Source organism: Passer domesticus, chromosome 2, assembly GCF_036417665.1.
Source record: "Passer domesticus isolate bPasDom1 chromosome 2, bPasDom1.hap1, whole genome shotgun sequence".
Lineage (NCBI taxonomy): Eukaryota > Metazoa > Chordata > Aves > Passeriformes > Passeridae > Passer > Passer domesticus.
The window spans coordinates 47725496-47745971 of NC_087475.1; the positions used below are offsets into that span (position 1 = coordinate 47725496).

Sequence of the window (20476 nt, forward strand, 5' to 3'; positions counted from 1 at the left end):
TGTATGGTATTACCCCCATATCTCACTAATGCTTACATACAAATAATACAATTCAAAAGAAGTTTACATAAATTTAAGAAGACCCTTTATCACATAGTGCCCAAGCATCTAGTTTTTACTGGAAACAGAAAGATACTATCTTTAGTTTCCCTTTTTTTTTTTACTTTTTAACTTTTTTTTATGGTTGTTGCAATTATAGAAGTTATATTGTTACTTCTTATAGTTATTATATTGTTGCAATTACATCAAAAAAGTTATGGATGTCAAATATGCTTTATATATATTTTAACAACTTAAATTCTGTCTTCTGACTCCCTACCATAATGAGGTATTGGACTTAAAAAGCAACCCATTGGCCAGGTCTAGCCAGAAAGAAGATACTGTGAAGAAAATTACCTCAGACAAAGGCAATAGAAGTAGATTCTGATTAATGAGAATTTTTAATGTGAGAGGCTTAAATAATTTAGGAATATGAGACTTAAAGCAGTTTTTCCTCCTTGGTATTTCTCCACAGGCCTGAGCCAGTACTCCTTGTTACAATTTCTGGTTTTTACTGTTTGAAGCATGCAGCTGTTACCATGCTCTGGTTAGGGAAGTTAGGCAAACATCTGTCATGCGTAGTCCTTCTGAGCCTGTATGGTTAGTTATTGCCTTCATATTATATACAGCTATCTATCTACCTAAGAATATTTAATGAAAAATGTGCAGATAATATATTTCTTGTATTTTATTGTTGAAGGAAATGTTTTGGAACTGTTTAAAATGCATTTTCCTGAGAGAAGATGAAAATTATCTGAGAATATTTTGGATTCTAGAAAGTATTTCACTCAATCTGAAATGTAATAATTAATATATTTACAGATCATAAGCAGATTTTTTTCAAAATTCTTAGAAACTGGGAAGCTCAGGATGCAAAGCTATTGACAGATTGTTTGATGAGACAATTTCAGTATTGCTTATTTATATATTTCTCCATTTTCAGTACCAAATTTGATCCAAATGTGCGTAGTTTCAATTACCCTAATCTGCATTCAGAGGAAAATATACTGTTAATTTTTTGTGTTCAATATAGACTATCCTACCAATAGAGAGCAAATCAAGATAAGATAAAGCATCAAGCATCTTCATATAATCTTCAGAAAAAAGAAACATTGAAGTTTTTTAATACCAAAGACTGAACAAAATGAAAATCTAAAAAAAAAAACCAACAAGAATTATTCCTATTTAACTTTCAGAGTTTAAAGGATAAGTTACGTAATATTTTCTCTCTAATGCTTTTTTATCTGATTCCATGAATATCTGTCAAAACACAACTCAGATAGTTTAGACTGCAGTTACACAAATGCAATTGTGATTGACTCATTAAACATAAAACTATAATTAGTCTCATGTTAACATCTAATTGCACTTTAATATGGAACTTGAGTAAATACCTCAACAGATCTGTTTATTAAAAAGAAGTGTAGAATAACTTTATATGTAAATTCTTGAAGAGTTTTTAGAAGGTTATGAAGACTTTCACATGCCAAACTGTCCATTTTTGAGGAAGAACTCTTGTGGAACAAAGCTGACTACTGATAATCTCTGTAAGGTCTCTTCAGTATAAATCACATACGAAGTAACACACTAACACACATAAGTTCTGCTGTGTGTAGTCCTTTTAAAAAGACATAAAATAATCAGAGATGTAAAATCGTTACCTCTTCCAGGCCTTGACTAGTTAAAAATGGGATTTCTCTCTGTAATTTTTAGACAGATCCAGAAAATTTAACGAGCAGTGGCCAGGTAGGAATGTCCTCTTCCATTTTTTTCCTGTGTAAATAAAACACATTTGTGTTTGCCTTCTCTCCTGACAAGTAGTTAGTAGTAGTAGTCCAATGTAGTCAAGTAGGCAAAATGGCTTGACAGATTTTCCAATGGTTCCTCGCAAAGATGTTCAAATCTCTACCCTCCTAGGTTCATCTTTTCCTTGCCCAAATCTGTCTTCTGTATTTTGCTATCCATTACATCAATACTGATGAGTTTCTTCCTAAAATTTGGTATTACAAAATCACTGAATGGGTAAGGCTGGGAGGGACCACAGTGGGTCATCTGGTCCAAACTTCCTGCTCAAGCTAGGTCATCATGGAGCACATTGAACAGGTTTTTGTTTTGTTTTATTCAGTTCTTGAATACCTCCGGTGAGGGAGATTCCACAATCTCTCTGGGCAATCTTTTCCAGTATGCAGTGACTCAAAAAGGGAAGAAGTTTTTCCATACATTCAGGCGGAACTTCCTGTGCATCACTTTCTGCACATTGCCTCTTTCCCTATTGCTTGGCACCACCAAGCAGATCCTGACTCCAACATCTTGGTGTCCTCTCTTCAGATACTTTTAGAACTTGATGAGATCTCCTCTAAATCATCTGTGCTTGAAGCTGAACAGGTCCAGCTTCCTCAGCTGATCTTAATTACCTTTGTAGTCTCCCACTGGACCTGCTCCAGGAGCTCCATGTCTCTCTGGTACTGAGAAGCCCAAAAATGGACACAGTACCTCAGATGTGGCCTCAATAAAGCTAGTAGTGGTGCAGGATCAGCTCCCTTGAGATGCTGGCAGTGCTCTTAGCCCACCCCAGGATAGCATTGTCTTTTTTGGACACAAGGGTAATGCTGGGTCATGAGCAGCTTGCTACCCACCAGGACCTTCAGGCTCTTCTCCACAGAGCTGCCTTGCAGCAGGTCTGCCCCATCCTGTGCTGGTGCACAGGGTTATTCCTCTCCAGCTGCAGGACCCTACATTTGCCTTTGTTGAATTTCAGAGTGTTCTCTGCTCATCTGTCTAACTTTTAGAAGTCCTTCTGATGGGCTGCGCAGCACTCTGGGTTATCAGCCACTCCTCCCAGCTTTGTGTCATTAATGAGCCTGCTGAGAGGCATCTGTCTCTTCATCCAAGTTATTGATGAAAAATGAAAAAAAATAATGGGCCCAGTATTGAACCTTGGGTGACACGAGTAGTGACAATTCTGTCCTACCACATATATGGGTTTTTGCTGCCTACTGAAAACCTGATTTCTTCATTTCTTTCAGTTTTATATATTAGAATTTCCATCAGTCATTCCACCCTCTCTTGCTAGATATGCACACACAGACACATATATATGTATTTATGTATGTGTACATGCACACATATGGGACACTCCTTTGACAGTCTTTAAAGTAAATATTTTATAATTTTCTGGGAAAAAAAAACCCAAACACCTGATCTTTATTTTCTTGATAAACATTGCAAACTTTGAGTATTACTATGGGGATAATTTTCCATAGTGACAAATGTATGGAAATGAGATTTTTTGTGTTTTTTTGTTTTTTGGGAGTTTTTTTAATGCTGTTTGTGTGACATCCATTATTTTTCTTCTAAAGAACTGGAAATTATTTAATCATAGTGCAAGAGGCAATTGTGAGCATTGTTGGCTGGTGGCATATGGTGATGTAGAACATTTCCAACTGAAATGAGAGTCAGAAATCTGATGTTCATAAATAAAATAGTACGTACAGAAAGCAAATCCATAGAGTAGATATTGATAAAAAAATTAAGCAGAAGAATACCTCTGGAAGGATAATCTGAGGGGGTAAGAATAATTATTCAACATAATAGAACAACAGTAGAAATAAAATACCCCATAAAATTTTCTGAGTTGGCAAACTGGCAAAAAACTTCGGGGCAGTCATAGAGGAAATCAGATGAAAAAGAGACATTAAAAGAAAAACAAAATTAGATCAATTTGTAAAGAGCCTAATAATTTGTAAAATTATCTAACTCTGGTGCTCTGCTCCCACTCACCCTTATTTTGAGCTGTCATCAGCCAGTTTGATGCACCCTACTGTTTTTCTACTCTTATATTAGAAAACACAGCCCAATAATTCAATAACATAAAATTAACTGCTGTGTCTTTTTCATACTGTGATAAGGGTGGACAAAACACTTTCTTGCTTGAGTAGTTCTAAGCATTTTCCAATCATAAAAGGCTTAAAACTAAGCGAGATTAACTGCATGATCAATGTAAATGAAAAGTTAATTACAAGTCAGAAATCATGACCAAGTTTTATGCAGTGGAAAATGCTGCAAAAAACCAGGCACCAAATATTTGTTTAAATGTTAGTGGCATGTTTTGTTAAATAAAGTAATATCCCAAAATCCATGGCTGTAACTACTTAATGACTTTTGGTAGGATCTTTCCCCAGGAAGAACTCTCCAGAACAGTCTTGATATGGTACATTCTTCTATTTATATTAATATTGATAAACCCTTCACTGCAAAAGTGAGTAAAATTTCAGAAACAAAAAGTTGTAGGGGGATTTTGGAATCTTTTGTTCCCATACACAAGTTAACAAACTGCACAGGACTGACTTTTAAAACACTAGATCACTCTGGAAAGATGACCATTAACAGCTTCTTGTGAGAGCAGGAGGTGTAGGAGGGCAGCTGATAAGAAGTGACCAGTCAATGAAGAACCAACACGAAGAATGTTCTAGAAAATGGAAATCTGACCAAGCCCACAAAGGTTTATCCCAGATTTAGTCATAAAGTTCCATTGTTTTCATACAGCCTGACCAAGAACTTCAAACTTATCAAGGATTTCATCTTCCAGCAGGACTGAAGAATTTTGTAGTTGAGGTCCAGCCATCCAGAAAAAAATTCGACATCATGGCCACATAATCTCTGCCATGATGTTGGATGGCACTGTGCAGGTCCCTGGAAAATTGAGCACTTGCAAAATATTCAGCACAGTCTAAAAAGACTGGATATCAGTTGGGAGGCTCTTGAACTTGAAACCTTCCTAAACTTACAGTAGAAGGCACTGTTATGTTGCTGCTGCCAGGTAGCTCTTCCTTACAGTTGGGGCATTCTTTCCCACTCAATAACTCCCTCCAGCCTTGTGCATCTTTTAGGTGTGCACTGTGCTGCAGTTTCATCCAGTTTTGGTCTATCCACCATAGGTAGTCACAGACTGTGTGTCAGGGTTCATCATGGAGAAGAAAGCATGGACATTTTCACTCAGATCATGGTGCTTTCCACCACTGCTTGCCTTTCCCTTGACACCTAAAAGTCCAGCCTTGAAAGTCCAGTCTTAACATTACTGCTGTAAGAGCAAACTGACAGCAATGCTAAGATGAGTGGTTGAAATTCTCAGAAGAGACTCACAGTCTTTCTGAGACAGATGACAATTTAATAAAATCGTGGAAAGATAAATGAGTAAATATCTGTCTTGGTGACCAGGACTGTGCATGCTTCCAGTGTCTCTGGTTAGATGCTCTGTATAATGGAAGAATTACTAACAAGACTAACAATTGCAGCTGGATTATTGATTTATGTCATAAAAGGCAGAGCTTTATCTGCTGAGTGCTTTACTGCTCATCTGTTGTGCTTTACTGCTTTCCTGGGCTAGGCACTGCCATGGGAAGGGCAGGGGACTGTTTTTTGTGATGACATCACTCATACAGACAGCAAGAAAGAAGCCTTTTACTTCTCCAGACAGGGCTAGGCTCCACATCTTCACATTCTGAAGTGATGAATTTGAGCTGTGGGAATTTGCAAACATACTTACATACATACATATATATATATGTATATATATGAAATTTTGTTTTTTTAATCAATCTATGTTTGAAGAACTATAATCTTAAACTAAACATTCACTCTATTTAGCCTGACACTGGTGTATTGAATAATGGACTTCATAGGGTTGACAGAAAATAAAAAAACATGAAAAAAAATGACATTAAATGAATAAAATAAGAAAATAAAATAAATCTTCCAGTTAAATAGTTTGCCCCCTTTATTTCCCTCCAGTTAATATTAGTCACTGCTTGTTTAGAAAAAAAGTATTCATTAGGATTTTTTCTGTGATGAATTAATGTATGCCACCAAGATGTTTTACAATCAATTTAGAACATTTGTTAAATCATTTCTTATAGAAAAAAATACAGAAAATTTATGTTGCAAAGACAGATATATATAGTTGAATTTGCTTGTACCAAATCCTGTATGCTGTAATGAGCTAATTTGGTAAGAGAAAGGCAGAACAGACAGTAGAGTTGATGAAAGGAAAGATCATTTAGTCTTGGAACACTCCTATTAATAGAAAATTTGCTGTGCTTAAATAAGGAACAGAACCTATTACAATTTCTAATTTTTCAATAAGAACTTGGACTTAAATTTGCAAGCCAAGTTTATTTCTTTAGTTTCTTCTTATAGAGAAAACTTCTCACAATACTCAAGTGTAGTACAGACAGTCACTAGTTTAAACTGAATTTGTGATGCCATTCTGAGAAGGCTATGAGTTTGTTCTGGAGTAGTCTTATTCTACTAAATTCTCCAGTCAGAATATAAATTTAGAAGAGTAATTTACAAATGACACTTCAAGAATGAATATACATGAATAGACTGGAAATAATCTTCTGCTATTGAATGTAATTTTGTCTGATAGTTGACTGTATTGTCTGTTTGAATAAAAAAAGTTCAAATTCTTTTGTAATGACAGACTAATCAGTCCCAGAAGATTCTTTTTTAATGATAATGCAGAATTCAAAATCTGTGTCTTTATCAGATTTTTTTTATCCCTTTTTGTTCTGTAACATATTATTTATTCTCAGAGGATATTTTAAGACTACAGGTAGTGTTTTTCACTGACTTCTGTGGGATGCTTTCCATCATGACAGGTTTGTTGCAAATCTTAAATAGTATTATTAATTAAGGAAAAAAAAGGAAGAAGATTTTACTGTTTCTCTTTTTCTCTTCTCATTGAAGTGGTTTTTTTAGCTATTGTGTATATTTCCACTTTTAGAAAGGGCCAATGGATATACAAAAACATATATATATATATTTATATTTTCTGGGTCATGATTAGAAAATCAATATCTTATGTTTGAAAATGTAAGATATAATAATTTATGTTTGAAACATGTGAATTTTTTTAATGAGTTGAAAGCCTTATATATTTGTGTGTGTATATATATATATATTCAAATATATAACATTTTTAATTAAAATTTGATTATTCTGTTTGTTTTCTGTCTTCCACAATCTTTTTTTTTAGCCTTTGACTTATGCAGATAATAAAAGGAAACGAAAATAATGATGGAGGAAAAAAGCATAAAGAAAGGAAATTGTAATGTAAAAAGTGCACAAGCTAAGGAAAATTAAGTGAAAGATAAATTTGCCACAAGCTACAATCAAGTGAAAAAAAAGGTATGCAGCAAAGGGGATGTATTCTTAGGTTTACATTCTGAGTCCTTTTAGAAGAAAGCAAATCCATTGCTTTAATTGAACAGTTCTAGGACTGGTTTTCTAAAGTGATAGTTAACATAAATCAGAATATTTTTTCTAACTATAATACTACAAATGAAATATGGAAAGTATAATGCCAGTGCTCATGAGATACATAGACTGCTAGAATTTTTTTTTCTTTATTTGCCACATGTCATTATGAGAGGTGATTTTTTTTTTTTTTTAAGCTGGAAGAATACAACATTTATTGTGGCATTTTCTGCAATGACATGGTCTCCAGTAATGTATCATGTACTTAATTTAAAAGACTGAAGAAAACTTTCAAGATTTTCAGACATTATCAGATTTTAGGTAACATAATTTTAATGGCAGAAGAATCAAAACAGCTAAGACACTTTTAACTAAAAGAGAAAATTATTTGTCTGTTCTGAAATATTCCAAGACACCTGTGTTTTCCTTATCTCACTTTGTTTCTGACAGAAGCAGACAGGTAAGTAGTGTCTCACAATGCTGATCAATGACAGGGGTCTCAGTCACTTTGGATTTGATCAGCATTTGATCTGTGGTACCAACATTGAGACTTGGGCGGTGTTCTTGCAAAAAGTGCAGATGCAGACTCTCACTGAGCCTTATTAAAGAGATGTAAGAAGAGCATGCACTTACAATTTTCTTAAACAGCTGCTTGGACATTTCCATTGGACAGCTACGGTCAGTTAAGATCAGCAGCCCCATCTGTGTCCACTCTCAGTCTTTTCTCACCCGAAGCCTACTCACTGGTGGAACAGACTGGGAAACAGTAAAGGCCTTCGTAAGCATTGCTCAGCAACAGCTAAAACATTATTTTGGTGAGAAGTATAAACTACTGCCCCATATGAGGCACTATGAAGAAAAATCCTGACCAACCTAGTGCAGTCATAAAATCCATAACCACAAAATAGAATATTGAGGGTCAGCGGTTGCACCTCTAACAAGGAGTTTAAAATCAGCTAATTTGAATTTGATCTAGTCAATAAATGTCTTCTAAAAAGGAATTTTCTCTTTGTCAAGTACACTCTTCAGGGGACTAAGCCATCTACATTCTGAGTTTGCTCAATGCAGAATGTCTAATGAAAAAGTGTGACCTAAGAAATTAAGAAATTATACCTATTGAAATAATCAAACCATTGTCATGAAAATAATTCAGTAAAATTATGGGCAAATATATTTAATAAAAGGAAATTAAATCCAGCTTATTTTAGGAATATTTTTTTTTTCTAATTTATTTACTTTTTTTGCTATTAAGGAAAAGGTTTTTTTCCCATGTATTTAAGCATATATTTTTTAACAAATAAAAGGAAATATTTACCAAAAATAAGGTGTATAACCATATTTTTACATCTCATACTTTATAAATCAATCACTCAAAAAGGTTAATATCAGAAAGGGCAGTGTTTTCAGCCCATACTGATAATAAAGGGAAAAATAAAGTAAATACTCTGACTGCCAATGGAAAGACAACATCCCCAAATTAGAAATCTCTCCTTACACACTATTTCTTTTGTTATAAATGTATGATGTTTATTTGGGTCACATCTTTAATACATGAAGTCTACGCTGCATTAACTTCCTAATATACAGGTAACTTTCTCACAGATATCTTGACATAAAATGGTAAAGTAGAACTCATCTATAAAAAAACCCAACAAAAATTTCACTCAGTGTAATCTGAAATTGGGTCCTTTAACGCTCTGTCCAATGTAATGGCCATAGAATCATAGCTACACAAAAGTTGGAAAAGACCTCTAAGGTCATCAAGTCCAGCCATTAATCTACTAGTGGCCATGTTCACCACTAAAACAATGAACTGTGTCCCTAAGTTCTGTGTCCATGTGGGTTTTTAAAAACTTCCAGAGACTGTGATACCACCACTTCCCTGGGCAAATTGTTCCAATGCCTGTCCATCCTTTCAGTGAATAAATTTTCCTAATATGCAATCGAAACACACTTTGGGGCAAGCTGAGACCATCTCCTCTTGTCCTGTCACTCTTACCTGAGAGAAGAGATGGGCTCCCACCTCACTACAACCTCCTTTCTGGTAGTTAATTGAGATGGATAAGGTCTCTCCTGAGCCTCCTTTTCTCCAGGCTCCCTCAGCCACTCTTCACAAAACCTGTGCCCCAGACCATCTGACAGCCCATGGAACAAACTCAGACCTCTCCAATTCAACAGAAAGATTTCTGGGGAAATCATTCCAACTGTTTTGTTCTATACTATTTTATTTTTTTCTGTCTCTGATTGTATTCATAACTGTGATGACATCATCTCTCAATCTTTATGTTCCTAAGCTTTGCAGAAGAATAATTTTTACTTTCGAGACAGAAAATATCTTTCTTATTCCTCTTTCTAATAACTTAATTTAATCTTATGGTCATGGTCCAACTCATTAGCCAGGATAAAGTATATCAATGTTTCTTTTTCTAATTTTCAAGTTAAAAAATAGAGACATCCGTAATTTCTAAATAAATGTAGATGTTCACCAGAAATTTAGTTTGTTTTGAGCATATTTAAATCACCTTCATATTTCTATTTTTAAGGCCATGTTTTAAAACCCAAAAATATATACTTACCTGCTTTTAGATTGTATTTCCCTCTGTTTTTTGCAAAGTGGTTTGAAACTGAAGGTGCAGATAAATATGCTATCAAAACCTCCCCATCATTTGATGGATCTCTTTGCACTTTGGTATAATTTGGAAAAGAATAATTGATTCAATACCAAATTTCTCTACCGCCACCCCCTCCAAAATCCATTTCTCATCCCCATGCTCTTTTTATCAGATAGATTTTCTCCTATCTCTAGCTTCCACACATATAGAGAGCTCAAGAGTTTGACATTTATACTAAAATGTTAGCCTAAGAGTGGCAAACTGCCCTGCCTGGCTGAAAACCTCTATATTTAATATTTAATTTTCAAAATGTTAATTTTTTTTTTTTTTTTTTTTTTGAGCAGTAGCTCCTATAATCATCACAACCAATATTTCTTACTCGGGATATTCAGAACATCATAATAGCTGCTGCCAATAGGCAAACTGCACACACATGGAACAAGGTCTACTGTGCTTTAAGGGAAAAAACCCTTTGTTAAGTGTTCATGAAGGGCACAATACCCCAGAAGGCGCATGGGGGAGAATTTGACTGCTGACATGCAGTTTCAGAGAGTTTCCAGCTGTTGAGCTTCTGAGCACACACATTTTTGATATTCTTTCAGAAGAGACAGCATGGTCTCATGGAGAGAGACAGTTCTTTCTGTCTAATGTATGGGGAGAAGATCTGGCATCACCGCTATGTTTCCATCTTCTTTTGAGATGGTACATGACTTTATGCACTAACAATAGATCATATTCACCTACAAACATACTGAATTATGTTCTAGCAATCCTTGTGCAATGCCCAGAAAGTCTTAAATACACTCATCATATTACCCTTAAAATATTATAAAAATGCTGTATAAATTTATTAATAATAATAATAACCTTCAGTGTGAAAACTGAGCTAATATCCCCTGATTTTCAGGAGTGACTAGTGCATAAATTGAATACCCTGATCAACTCACAGCTTTTCCTTGGGTATGAACAAAGAAGTTGTTTTTTGCTAGCTTACAGTAGCAAAACTATATAGAGGGATAGAGTTAATGTGTACTTTCCCAGTATTATGATAGGCTGTAAAATCTTTTTTATCAGTAAATCTACTATTCAGATGAAGATGTTCTTTGAAGAAGTACATAAACAAGGAGAAAATAAGAATTTGAGGAGAATTCCTGTTGTTTCGAGGTAAATATAGAAAAAGTTTTCTTAGAAGTATAAACAGAGGTTTTACAAACCCTTTGGACAACCTTGATACCACCTTTTTTTCTTATAACATACTCTTTGTTTTCATACGTAATCATGCTTTCTTTTTGTTAGACAATAATCTCTGTCGGCAATCAGTGTGCTATGTACATTATGTCAGAGGAAAGGAAAAAATATTTTTTCTTTATAATCCAAAATTAAAAAGAAAACAACCAAAATTCTGAGTCTACACAGATTTTTTTTCTTATAAATATTATTTGTTTTCATAAATAAGCCTTTTTATGAGGAACTTCACAAGTTCCTGAACGTTTCTTCTTTACGTGAAACAAGCAATACTCTACCCTCAAAAACCTCAAAAAAAACCAAACAAGCAAACAAAAAAACAAACAAAAAAAAAACCCCAAAACAAACAAACAAAAAACCCCCTCCTGTCCCCACTTCAGAAAGTTGTCAAAATAAATAGAAAAATATATGCTTTTAAATTTATACTTCACTTTGATTGTTTTTGTACAGGTGCTACAGGAACTGTGATGAAACTCTTTTGTTCTGGTGATATGGGGATTCTTAGAGTGGAAAAAGTAAGGTTCATATGATACTATTTCCTTATCCTTTAGAGGAAAGTTGGGGAAAAAGAAGCAAACAAACAAAACAAAACTAACACAAAAAACCACCAGGAAAATATCCAACTTAGAACAACAATAAAATAGACAAACAAAACACCAAACCCCAAAACCAACTATAACAAAAGCTGAATTGTTGTTTAGGATGTCAATTTTGCTTGGAAATTAAGTGGATTTTCAAGTGCAATATTTGTAACATAAGCTCCTGTAGGATCAATATACCAAGATAAAAAACAATCTTACCTGGGAAACAGCTGTGGCACAGAATTTCCTTTAGATCTTCACAAGAATAAAAAAAAAAGAATAATGAGACACAGTAATGGTCATAAATTTCAACACTTTCAGTCAAATATCATAGATTTTTTCACAAAACAAAAATAAAAAATCCAGCAGACCATAATGTTAGTTATACTGATGTACTTTTCTGATCTTTAATTTTAAAAGGGCTCTACAGCTATTTCCTCATGCTAAGAGGCTACCCCTCACTATTTTTCTTCTCAGAGGGGATGAGTCTCATGGTTTACACATGGTGCAATTTAACATCAGTTAGTACTGCCATATATTATGCATATTTTATAGCATGAATCCAGAGAAAATAATTTAACAAGATAATATAATAAAAAAGCAGTACTTGATCTTCTGTGAATATTTGAAATAGGATTTGTAATTACCATTTCCTTTGGGATATTAAAATATTAAAGCTATGCTAGTCACACAGACTGTTCTTGTGACAAGGTTCTGTATAAACATCTCAGTGTTTATTTTATTTCCCAGCACATTTCATGTAAGATATCCAGAAGGGATGGGCATCTGGGGTGCTGATGGCATCTGCCTCAAATCAGACACAGAGACACTACTATCAGGATGTTCAATTTGTCTGGTCCTGCTGGCTAGAGAAAGCACAGTGGGTCACCCTGGCCCTGGAAGATGATTTGAAACATATGGTATGATCAGAGCCCCAGGTTTGGGTTATTATTCTGATTTAGATTGCAGTGATCAGGTGTAAGACAGGGACGTTTGGCAGGGATCCTTAAGTAGCCCCAGTCACCTGCTTTACATTATGTTGATTTCGGCTTGGGTAAAGTTAATTTTCTTCACAGTGGCTGTATGGGGCTGTGTTTTGGATTTCTGCTGAACACAGGCTTGATAATATAGAGATGGGTTTTTTTATTGCTGAGCAGGGCTTACACAGAGCCAAGGTCTTTTCTGCTTTTCATGTTGCAATGCTGGCAAAGCATGGGATATTGGAAGGAGACAAAACTGGGACAGGTGACTCACTGTGGTATGTTCCATACCATATGACATCCTGCTCAGCATATAAACTGGGAAGAAGAAGGAAGATAAGGTGGATGTTTGGAGTGATGGTATTTGTCTTCCCAAGTAACCATTGTGTGTGATGGGGCTTGGCTGTTTTGCTTGTGCGTGCAGCTTTTGCAGTCCCTATTAAATTGGCTCTATCTCAACATGTGAGTTTTTTAACCTTAATTATGCTATTCTCTCCTCCACCTAATGGTGGGAGAGTGAGCAAGCAGCTGTTTGGTACTTGGTTACTGGCTGGGGTTAAATCACAACATTATCTTACCATTCCTTTTCTTGATCTTGCATTCTGTTGCTTAATATCTCTTTTTCTTTGTCCTTTTCAATTCCCAAGTAAGCTGTTCATTAATTCCAACCTTGCGATGTCTGTGTCCAAATTTGGTTTATTTAGTGCTGGTACCTAGACCTTCCTTTCCTTGTGCAGTATCACAGATGGAGTTACTGAGGCACTGCCTGCCTTGCTGCTCTGCTGACATTCAGCTGCCTGGGATGTTTGGCTACTTGTCTCAAGCCTCCCCCTTAGCCACCTGCTCAGTACCTCAGAGTGCTATCTGTAACTCCTGTAAACTTCTCACTCTTTTATTTATGACTTCCAGCAATCTCTCCTTTTACATCTAGCAGCTTCTCTTGTCTTGTTTAGTAGCTTAATCTCAGGTGTGTGCTGAGTCAGTGCCTCAGACAATTGCTTTTAAACCTAGCATAAATACTTACATTCAGGCACCGTGGGACAAAAACAAGCAAACAAATGTGCAGAACTGTATTTTAAATTATAAAATTTTTAATTTAAAAAGCATCTTTAGGATAAATCTAACAACAAGTATTTGCAAGACAAACTAACTGAGTTAGTAAGCAATTATATAGGAGAGTTAATGATATTATGTATGGTATTATAATTTATTAGTGATAGGAAAAATAAGTTGTTCTTCATAAGCTGGAACATTTGGATTTCTTTTAATAAACACAGAGATTATTTTTTGTCTCACTCAGTATCTACTCTGTCTTTTGACTTTCCTTTTGTAAGGTAAAAAATGGAGTCTTTTTCTTCCTATAGCACAGGGTGAGGATGAATCAAATCAAGAATGTTCCATAGCACTCATGAATTAGTCAAGTAAACTGTAAACTGGATTCAATTAATAGAATATAAATACACAAGTGTTTCTTCAATTTTAAATTAAAATATTATAAGGAAAATAAAGAAATGCCTAAGAAAAAAAACCCCAACATATTTTTTATACGTTCGCAATTGAAGGAGCCATCATTGTTTTGATTAGTTTGATTCCTTCATAGAACTTTATACACACTGAGATGAGATACATTGGTTTTTTCTAGTAAAAAAAAAAGAATTATTTGAAAATGAAGAACTGTTTATATTCTGTGGGACTGATACTGTGAAGGTCTTAGACAGTGTTTACTGGAATGTTACAAATCTAAACTCATTAGTGTTAATAAATTAGTTCTGGACTGTAAGTTCTACAATAATAAATGAAAAAAATAACTAAAATATAATGCATCATTTAAATCAATTTGATTTTGGATTATATTTTTATTTTTCTATCATTTTGGCTTCATTTTTTCTTTTTTATTATATTTCTGATTTCATTTTTGTCTCCAAACCTTGCCACATACTATTCTTTTAAATCATTATTTTTATTCTACAGAATTTTAATCTGCTAATTTCTTTCATTGACTATAATTCAATAGAAGTCAAAAGTTGAATTACTTTAATTCCTTTAGTAGTTCCACATCTGTACTACATGACTTGTGTCTAGTTTCTTAAGAGATATTCAGCCTACAGGTCCTACCTCCTCCTTGTTCAATCCCAACAGTGCAAAGTTCCTAGAGATTTTTTTTTTAATGTATCATTTTCCCCTACATTTATCAAAAGAGCAAATCATAGTACCTAAAAAGTTCAAAAGTGAGGAAATTAAACTTTATTGCAAATGGGCAGTCTATTTAAGCAGCTAAAAAGCCTACCAAACACTGAATGATCTAGGAATTAACATTCAATTAGCTGTTGAATTATTATTTTTTTCACTTTTGAAAGGCCATCACAATAGAAGAAACAGTGCCATAAATGGGTAATTAAAGTGCAAACTGAAATATTCCTGTAACTATATTTAATTCTCTCACTAATGTTACAGAAAATGAATTAAATGGAAAGGATTAAAGTTTGAAAAAGCCAAATGTCATCTAAGATGTCTGAATTAAATAATTTTAGTTCAGATATTATTTGCTTGGCAATCATTGCAAGCTTACTCTAGGTATATGAAATGCACTTTCTCAGTTACTTCAGAAATAGGAATTTCACAAAGGATTAAGTAATTTCATTACTAATTTCTGAAATTTTTATTTTAAAATATTGTAAGTGCAAGCAAATTTTTACATTCTAACATAAATAAATAATAAATGAGAGATAGTCATGAGCAGTAGACATGACTTTGCATAGAAAACCAGCTGAAGTAATAAAAATCTAAAATACTGTTTTACATTGTAAGTTTAGTACTGCCAATAATGTTAACAATTAAGTTAAGAAAACAATCACATGACCTTTTATTCTAGACAATTGTAGTCTCTGTGTTGGAAATTAACCATAACTGTGACTGTAATCAAATTTACTTTTCCACATGGAGATTTTGACTTTTCTCAGTTTCAGTGGAGGAAGATCATTCAGCATTTAAGAAATACAATTTCTTAAGATTAAAGCCTTAAGAAAAAAAATTCTGAAGTCTCTTTTAGTCCTCTATTAGTAGAGTTTTGTTTTATCGGTTTTGTTTGTTTGCTTTTACTTATTACAGATAGAAAAATCCTTCTCTGCTATTATATTGCTTCCTGTACTAGTGGCTAAATTACAATTATCTGTTAAAAATGCTAATGGTGCTTTATTTCATTAATATCAAGCAATACACACATATTATTAAATGGTTTTTGACTTTGGTCTTATTAAAAAAAGGTAGAAACATTTGCATAATCTAAATTTAAGCTTAAAGACTTTGATTTTTGTGTCATCTGGGACAATGATATTAAGAGCATCCTCCTCTAACTAGTCAAGACACTCCATTCTCTCCGAATCCTTTTAATCAAAGTAAAATAAAGAATATTCCCAGAATCTCTCACAATAAAACCTATTTATTGTCATTCAACATTGTTTCCTGTTCTTTTTTGAATCTGCTTCACACATTTTAATATATATTTCATAAAATATGGATTTAGGGCTGCAGCTTACTGCATGATGTTTTTGACTGATTGTATGAACTATTGGAATTTGTGATGACGCACTCTATAGATGAGGATCAAACATTGTATGGAAAGACATTATTCATCTCTATATATAGCATAAAGTGGTTTTCTGTTCACAAAAAGCGTAGCACAGCTGCCGAGATAAATTAGGAATGCTGTTGGCTGAAGTGTTTTTGTGAATCATCATTCAGCAACATTGCCAAAGACAGGATATTGATGGTAATGAACCAATAATGTGTGCAAGTGAGGTAAATTGCCTGAACTACTAATTTACATCCTGGGTTAAATCAGAGATATAATACATTGTTTGTATTGTTTTTTTCAATTGCATTGCTTTCTGCAAAGCATTACTAATAGATATTCTTTGATAAATTAATTGTTAATATAATGGATAATCTATCCTAACTGACAATTTCAACTGTTCTTTTTTAAGCAAATTATTTGTTTGGTTTTACGATAAAACCTACTTCACTAAAATAGAAAAAAAAATCAAAACTAAAACTCCATAACTCATATTTTACTCTGGATGCAAGCAAAATATTACAAGTGAATTCTCCCACTGCTACAAGTAGAAGACTTCATAGTTGCAGCAAAGGTGGCCAACAGTATTCTGGGCTGCACCAGTAAAAACACCATCAGTAGGTCAAGGAAGATCATCTTTCTCTTCTACCCTGTACTGTTGATGCACCGTGAACTGCTGGGTGCAGGCCTTCATTCCTCAGTACAAGGAAGACCCAGATATATCAGAGCAAGTCCAGCAAAGAATCAGGAACATGATTTAGGTCTTAGAGAAGATGTGATGTGAGGAGAAACTGAGTTTTATATCACTTATCACTGTGTTTAAGTACCCAGGGGTGGGAGGGTTATGAGGGTTATGATGTGCTGGAGCATGTTGATCAGAGATGTTGAAGTCCTTTCCATTCAATCCCTAACTTGACACTGCCTGGGGCACCTTAGCTTGGCTCAATATGCTTTGAGCAGAGGGGTTGGACTAGACTATTTCCACAGCTTCCTCTTAACTTCAATGATTTTATCATTCAGTGAAACTCCTCTGTACTAAAAATAATAAATTTTCAGAGCAGAGGACTATTTTATTTTTTTTAATATAAAGTTGGAAATATGCACATGTGAGCAGGTGTCCAAAGCCAGACCTTTAGGAAGATTTACCTTTAGGAAGATTTAGCAAATTAAAAAATTAAATATGATTCTAGTCATTCATATCCCTTCCCATGATTATTACTATTATTTCTGAAAGCTTTTTTTTCATGCATCAGTGGTTCAATTAATATTGAGCTTTATTTACCGAAAATGTAGTTGTGAGCTAGCTTTTGAATGTTTAGAACATTTGTCATTTGTTAGGAGTTGTAGGTACCTTCACAATGTAATTTTTCCAGTCTAAATAAATGTCTAAATTAGTGAAGATGTGCCTATCTTTTTCCATTAACAATATAGAGACTACAAAGCCTAGGCAGTAAAAGAGTAACAGGCCTGTATCTTTTATATGGATGATATAAAGTGAGATGAATACAGAACAAGACATGGGTAAGTCAGTAAAGTGCCCTACTTAAATTTGTATGCAGATGTGGATATACTGTCAAAGGTAAAATGTCTACAAAATCATACAGTGCTTTCACTGGGAACAGATACTCTGGGCTCAATTTAATTGTGTCAACCAAATATTTGGAATTATTTGACATCCTGATGGCATCTCAGACATCCTCAAAGAATTTGCAGGCACTTTATGGCACATACACAGTTCGATAATCCATGCCATTCTGGGGGCCAAGCATCTCACATGGAGACTCTGGGAGCTTGTATTGCACCCGAAAGCTCTGTCTGCATGACTGAAATGAGTGTCAAAAGAATCAAGCATTCACAAACTGTGCCACAGTATTACTGAACTTGGTTCAGAACATGCTTAAGAAGTTACTCTTTGTGTAATTGTATTTTAAAATACACACACATGTATATCATAAAAATTCTGAACAAGCTATTCATCAGAAACATCACACTCTAGGGAGGTATGCAAAACTGAAAAAAGGACATAGTGACATATTTAGCATATTAAATGTACGACATGAATATAACCTTTTGACACAGGAAAATATCTTGAAGAACATTTAGAGAAGAAGTGTTATCAATTATTTAAATCTTATACTTTGCACCTGTAACAGAAGAAGATATTTCCACTAATAAAATAAATGAAAAAATATCCATCTAGCCTTGTTATGTCAGCTTGCCAGTGTAGCTTGTGGTTTATGAGAGTAGGGGAGCAAATTTTCTTCTATCTTATTTTTATTGGATTGTTTTGATTTTGTTGTTTTAGGGTGGTTTTTTTGCATAAGTAGCAGAAACATAACATATATTTATTTATATAATTTATACCATTTAATATATTTTATATATCTTTTTTATAATAATTGCAAACTCCAGTTGAGCACAACACAATTAGAGAAGGGATGCTGGTTTTTTAAAGTGAAGGTTTTTGACATATCTCCCACAAGTTTATTGTGGTGTTTATATCTAGGAACTTTTGTCTCCAAAGCCAGCTGGGAATCTTGCTTAAAAATGGAAAGCACAGTGTGTCTCCTAGCTGTGCAAAGATCATATAATTCTTATCCACTGTTATCTTTTTGCATTCAGTTAATGGTTGATACTTTGGTATTCTGTCATTGCCAAAGGAAAATTAGATGCACTATATTTTTTACTGTATAATGTAAGATATATTGCATATTATATTAAATTATTTTAATAAACAGCAAAAATTTAGAATCAATTTAATTTTGAATTTTTTTTAAACTATAGAAAAGTTGGTGTCTCACATGAGCAAACATTGTACAGAGATTTTGGATGCATAGCTTACAGTAAGTACTTTTTATATACATGTGCATATACCCATATATATCTTCCCTGTTATCTTTTTATATTACTTAATAAGTCTCAATCTGACAACTGGAAATACTCTCCTTCTTCCACAATTTCCACTATGCCACAGGCCCCAGAAACACTATGATGAAAAAAAGACAGGGATAAAATATGACCGAACACACTTAATCCTAAGTACAATGTTCACTTTCTTTTTGGGATTTGGTTTGGCTTGGTTTGGGTTTTTGTAATGGGATGAGAAAAAGGCTGAGCACTTGCAGCAGCTGTAGTAAAAAAAGAGATGGAATAGCTAAAAAAAGAGTGACCACAGGAGGTAGTGTCACCTCTTTAGATACTTACAGATTCCCTCACAGGGCTTGGGAGACTGGTACAAATACTTCCCACTCTTGTTCACATCTGTTCTTCACTAAAATAAATTCATTTAGTTAGCAATGTGCAAAATAAAAGTATCAGAAACTCCTGAAGAAATAGCAGAGGTCAAGTCCCTCAAGCATGTTGGTATGATGTTGCTCAGGCTTCCTTCTCTTGACTGGTGACATTTTGTGGTTGCAGACAGAAACTGTAAGGTCTGTATGTAACCTTTTGAGGTGGTTTATGGCTAAAAATCAGTTATGTATAGAGCTCCCAGTACTGTATAATGACCACTTTTAAATTCTGAATGCATTTCTTCTCCTACCTCTTTGTGAAACATCTATGTTTTATTTTGCACCCTCACAGGCAGCTGAACTGAGACCACAGCAGGCAAGGAGGTGGTTAGGGCTCAGATCTTTAGATAACTTGCTATCTAAAACAGTAAGTAAACTGGCGGTACAAATATATCAGACATTTATAAAAATCCCAGTAATATATGTCTTTACATGCTCAATTATCTTTGAAAAATTAGCCTTAGGTGCCTGTGTAACATAAGGAGTTTAGAGCAGAGTTGTAAGTCAAATCCAATTTTGCTAAATATTAGATTAAGTTTCTTAATCACCAGAAAATCCTTCACTTTTGACCTAAAAATCTATTGAATTCAACACCTTGTCTTAAGAAAAACATCATTTGAGGCATTCCATACAGATTTTTGTGGATGTTTATCTTCAGCAGCAAGGAATTAGAAAGGAGAATAATTTTTCTTTTTTTTCATAAATTTCTAAATAATTAAAATAGACTATGAATAAAATCTTTGTCCACGCTTTCCAAAGATATATCCATTTAACAGAGTATTTTTTACAGACACTACTAGGAATATGTGACCAGTTTATATCTTCTCATCCCGCCCACCCCGCAATGAGCTTTCCTGTGCTCTGCCTTTTAACATTTTAACATTCCTAGTGCTCTCTTTGC

The 20476-nt window shown here is 34.2% G+C and overlaps 1 long non-coding RNA gene across 1 annotated transcript; it reads right to left on the minus strand.

The window, feature by feature from the left end:
* Positions 1–2191: 2191 nt before the first annotated feature.
* LOC135293872 (uncharacterized) lies at positions 2192–12697 on the minus strand. The gene is made up of 4 exons (XR_010355982.1): positions 12382–12697; positions 11954–11989; positions 7930–8052; positions 2192–5558 (listed from the first exon to the last, which is right to left on the minus strand). It is a non-coding gene; the product is annotated as an uncharacterized LOC135293872 (long non-coding RNA).
* Positions 12698–20476: the final 7779 nt, after the last annotated feature.